Raw genomic sequence first — 5,639 nt, 5'->3', positions numbered from 1 at the left:
GAACTTCGTAAGAATAGTAACCTTGTCTTCAGGTTCGAGAACCCAAGAGACCGAGAAGTGTTCCTTTCTCGGCCGCAATCGCAAGACGCAGAAGTCAGCCGCGCACCCAACGCAACATTAACAAAATTTACTCCTCGGCCGACGAGTTGGCACGCCCCGCATTCACCGAAGGACGTAGTTAGCTTATAGATTACTCGGCCTGAGCGCCACGTAGGCTTGGTAGTTTCTAGGGTCAACAAGTACATACAATACAATACCCTCACAAATCTCTTTCTAACGATCTCTCTGACTCTGCAACCTCAGCCTTCTCAGTATATACCGCTTTGCTTCAAGCCTGGCTTCCAAAGCTCGGTACTTTCCACCGTTTTCTGCAATCTCTGCCCTTTCTTTCTTCTGGGTTCTCTTCGTTTTCTCAATTGTCCCGTTCGGTTCCACATAAATATTAAAAGATATGTCACTCTCATTTTTTTAATGAAAAATTGCCCAAAATTCAAATTTTACTATGCAATTTTTCTCTGTAAGAGTCATATTTTGTGCCCTTTTAAGGCTAATGTTGATCTATTCTTTTTGTGTTTGCAGGGTTGCCAGGAACTGTACCAAGCAGGTGCGTTTTGGTTGCTTGCTTAAAAGGGTCTATTGGTTAAAGAAATGCGAAGCTTTCTCCCTCACAAAGAACTCTGTTTGATGTGTTTTTGTGTGTTTGGTTTGTGTTTCAGATTGGTGGTAGGCTGAGTTGGAGCAGAAACTATACAGCCAAAGACATTAAATTGGGGGTGGAGGCCCGAGCCCTCATGCTCAGTGGTGTCGAAGAGCTTGCGGATGCTGTCAAAGTCACCATGGGACCTAAGGTTATCTACCTGATTCCACTACAACTCATTCTAGTCGGCCATTTACCTTTCACCTTGTATAAAACCTTCACATTGACTTTGTATAAGTGTGCTCTATGCGCATTAGGTGTAATCCGATAATTTTATACATTTGCGTTATATTTGAATAAAGGTCGTACCCAGTGCACAAGGCTCCCGTTTTACGCAGGATCTGGGAGAGGTGAATGTCGGCTAGCTTTTTCCCCATTTATGGAGAGGCTGCTCCCAAGTCTCGAACCCGAGACCTACCGCTCATGGGCGAAGGCACTTGCCTATACAATTATATCTACTGGTGTGCTTTACTCAAATTTTGTTAAACTGAAACTGTAACTCCTTAGTATAATAAATATGGTTATGAACGTAGGGGAATTTTCATTATGTTCTGGTCTTTGTAAATGTGTGTGTTAATGTTAAGACTGCGATTGGAGGCTTTGACATTTTTATTGCTGTTATTAAGGAAGCTATTTCACAGGACTCATGGAAAGAACTGTAATAGCCAGATGTTTGGACTAAATCTTGTTGGTAAACTACAATCAAATAATTGGAAATCGCACATTGAGAACCTAAGTGCTAAAAGGCTTTTCGATAGTTGCTTGTCTTTGTTTTCGTAGTCAGTAAGATATGGATTATACATTTGCTTCGTTTTAATTGTCTTGCTATTATTTATAGTGAATATGAACTTGTATGTTGAGTTCTTGTATTTTCTCTTTTCTTTGAAAAAAACTGACATGGTCGCTATTTGCTGCTAAAGGGGCGAAATGTGGTTATTGAACAAAGCTTTGGGGCACCCAAAGTGACAAAAGATGGTGTAACAGTTGCAAAAAGTATAGAGTTTAAGGATAAAGTCAAGAATGTTGGTGCTAGCCTAGTGAAACAGGTTGCTAATGCTACCAATGATGTAGCGGGTGATGGTAAGTCATATACTTGAATATGTCATTCAATCACCATTGTCTATCGATGTTTTTCTTTTGCATTTGGACTAGTTTCCATAACTGAAAATCAGGGTGGATGGTTCATTTTTTTTTTCTTTCTTTTGGTTGAATTAAATATTACTTAATGGATTGATATTGCTTAAATTTCTGTCTGGCTTGGTAATTACAATTTTGAATTATTCTTACAGGTACAACTTGTGCTACAATCTTGACCAAGGCTATTTATACTGAAGGATGCAAGTCAGTTGCTGCCGGGATGAACGCAATGGACCTGCGACGTGGTATCACTTCGGCAGTTGATTCTGTGGTAACGAACTTGAAGAGCAGAGCACGAATGATCAGCACTTCTGAAGAGATAGCACAGGTATTTTGGACTTTCTTATACAGCCTTGTTTTCTCTTCCGTTTAAGTTCCTTTGGTTTTCGAGGATTTGAAGGTAATGTTTTGTAACTTCGATAGGTTGGAACAATATCAGTGAATGGAGAGAGAGAAATTGGTGAGTTGATTGCAAAGGCCGTGGAGAAGGTTGGAAAAGAGGGAGTAATCACAATCTCTGTAAGTTAACTTTAACTCTCGTGGTTATTCTCTGGCTGGTTTGTTGTCCCAGTTATATAGCCTAAGTCATGCATAGATTGAGTCATAAGTAAAAGCCGATGATGCTTATATCTTATATTTTAGTCCCTAATGATACCCAAGACATGTAATCCTTAGGCTGTGTTAATGTTTGCAGGATGGGAAAACATTGTACAATGACACTGTAATTCTTGATGGTGCTGGTGACAAGAAGGCCATTGATGAAAGATCTGAACAGGTTTGTGTTACTTACTTGGGATTAGTTTTAGTCCAATTTTGGAACTGTTGACATAAATGGTTTGCATTTTAGTTATGTAACAAAAGATGAAGATAATGCTTTTCGCCTTTTTAAATAGAGTCATCTACAACTATGCTTTCAGATATGTACTTAATCTTCATTCCCTTCTATTTCGGTGACAGATTAGGTCGGCAATTGAATTAAGCACTTCCGACTATGACAAGGAAAAGTTACAGGAGAGACTTGCAAGGCTTTCTGGTGGTGTTGCCGTTTTGAAGGTATGTGTTTAGTGAGCTTCGTAAACTCGTCTGTATTTCTTCATCCCTCTAGGGTTGTAGCCATCAATTTTTGGGTGTTCTTATAATTTCTTCCTCATTTTACCCCATTGTAAATTAATTATAGTTGTTGTTAACAATCATAATAACGATAAAAGTGAATCAACAAATGTCTGTGGCTGAGTTTCCTTGTATTAGTTGTACGTGTTAGTAAATGATACTGTAGATAAAATCAGTAGTAAATAGTAGTGAGATTCGCTTATATTGCAATTGGAGGAGCTAGTGAAGCAGAAGTTAGTGATAAGAAGGATAGGGTTATCGATGCCTTAAATGCCACTAAAGCAGCCGTTGAAGAGGGTACAGTACCAGGTAATTTATTTTGTCATTTTGGCCGCTTTTGTTTGATGTTGCCTATTTGTGTCGACAATCTTAAAACTATCTTCCTTTTATAGTTGGTGGTGTTGCTCTTCTTTATGCATCTAAAGAGTTGGAAAAGCTCTGAACTGTTAATTTTGATCAGAAGGTTGGAGTTCAGATTATTCAGAATGCTCTAAAGGTTTGTATATTCTGCTAATTTTTAAAGTTTGGCCTCGATGATCGCCATCTTATTAAGTAATGGAATTTAGTTTTTGAGTTCTACTTAAAACCCATTGCTGCATTTTGTTCGTTGTTCCAAGTCGTGTTGATTGTGTAGGCACCTGTTCATACAATTGCTTCTAATGCGGGAGTTGAGGGAGCTGTTGTTGTTGGTAAGCTATTGGAGCAAGATAACACTGATCTTGGCTATGATGCAGCAAAAGGTAAGAAATCCTTCGAAAATACTTTTCCGCCAATCAATTGCAGAAACTATTTTATCTTCACTGTTACTCATTTTGGTTGGTTTTACTTTTTCCATTGCTTAACCAGGTGAATATGTTGATATGATTAAAGCTGGAATAATCGATCCATTGAAAGTAATTAGAACTGCTTTAGTGGATGCTGCAAGGTAAAGCCCTAGTAGACCTGTGTTTTAATCTTATTAGCTTAGCTACGATTCCTCATCCATTGATTTTTGTTGCCTTTTGTGCGCAGTGTGTATCTTTGCTCACAACTACTGAAGCTGTTGTAGTTGAGCTTCCCAGTGAAAAGGAGACCCCGGCAATGGGTGGCGGCATGGGTGGAATGGATTACTGAGGGCCTCCCTTTCCCACACATTTCACAACCCACCCTTTGACTTCACAAAATCCACATGTAAGATGAGCAGCAGGGTGTTAGAGCCATTTTAGATTTCATTAGGTTTGGTCATGAGGCATTGCCTAGTTACTGAGAGATCAACAAGTTCAGGATACAAAGTTGGCGTTGCAACAATCCCATTGTATCCAGCCATGTTTTCAAATAAAAGTGTTACTTTCCTATGGAATTTAGCATATTTTTTCTTAGGATTAGGTTAGGTCAAGGGTTGGATTTCCTTCCATTGGAACCAAAAAGAATGCTTCAGTCTGTCACAAGCCGGAATGGCGTTGGCAAACAGGAGGTTCTTGCGTGTCAATACAATGGTGACCACTGTAGTGGCTTCTCTTCATGGGAGCAAAGTTAGAATTCTGTCGTCAGCTGGCTCAACTCCGCCGACCACTTCGATGACTTCTCATCGCAACAATGTTTGAATTTTTTTCAAAAGGTGTATAGACAAGCTACTTAGTACTACGGTTTAGTAGTATTCATCTTCACTTGTAAATAAGAGGTTTTAAATTTGATTCTCCTCAAAAGCAAATTTGAATCACATTATTACTACCCCATTGTAAGGTTAAATGCACTCTTTTCTTTAGTGTAGATAATATTGTTTGTTTAGAAGAAAAAAGTTCAAATTAACACGAAAAAGGGAAAGGTCTAACTTCGAATCGAAATAACACCTATACATCACACAAAACTTAAGAACTCAATTCTCTTGATCAACTTGTGTCTAATCAAGTTCTCTCTTCCTCTACCTTCATAGTTTGGTCATTTCAATACAAAATCTAAGTAGCAAAAGTAATGAGCTACAATAGTCCCGGACAGCTTCCGACTTGATTTCTATATTACACAAAGGTTTCCAAGACCAGTAATTTCAAATCAAAACAATTGGTACCACTGGGACACTAGACTTAAGATCGCGGCTACAAGAACGTTTCTAGAACAAGGACTCGGCATCATCATTTGCCTTTCTGGCGAGGCTTCAATGCAGCACAATCTGTACAATACCACTTTCCTCTTGGTTTGTCCTTCAGACCAACACACCCAAAATGGAACCACTCTATCTTGCACTGTTGGAGGAAAAAAGCTAAAATTAGATAATAAAGTTGAAAAGAATTTTAAACGAGAAAATATAGAAAAGGGGAAAATCGTATACATTGGGGTTTTCGCATGCAACCATCTCCCCGTAGCTAACTTGGTTACATAAACAGTACGTGGGTTCGTTTGGATCCACTGGTATATCTAAATCCATAGCAGTAGGATTGACAGATGCAGTTGCTGCTGCTGCCACGGCCGTTGCCAGCCTTGTTCTGGAGAGAAAATAAAGCATCATTAGGTCCCAGAGAAAACAAAATGAAAACACATACACTTCACATATCATGCCAACCAAACATTCCCAAAATACGTAGGTAGGAAGGTAGTTTCAAAAACCCGCAGTTAATAGTAAAACGAGCTCTAGTGTCGAGCATCTAGAACTCAAACATGGATGCTCTCTAGAAGTGCTTAATTATAGCTAAGAGGAAGGTAGAAGCATGAAATCAGAAAC

At 39.0% G+C, this 5,639-nt stretch overlaps 1 pseudogene; it reads left to right on the top strand.

The window, feature by feature from the left end:
- Positions 1-289: 289 nt before the first annotated feature.
- On the top strand, positions 290-4,654 carry LOC103417140 (chaperonin CPN60-2, mitochondrial-like; annotated as a pseudogene).
- The last annotated feature ends 985 nt before the right edge of the window (positions 4,655-5,639 follow it).

The sequence above is a fragment of the Malus domestica genome, chromosome 13, assembly GCF_042453785.1.
Source record: "Malus domestica chromosome 13, GDT2T_hap1".
NCBI classification, from domain to species: domain Eukaryota; kingdom Viridiplantae; phylum Streptophyta; class Magnoliopsida; order Rosales; family Rosaceae; genus Malus; species Malus domestica.
Note: the sequence above shows the minus strand (reverse complement) of the source record. Positions and strands in the feature narration are given on the sequence as shown.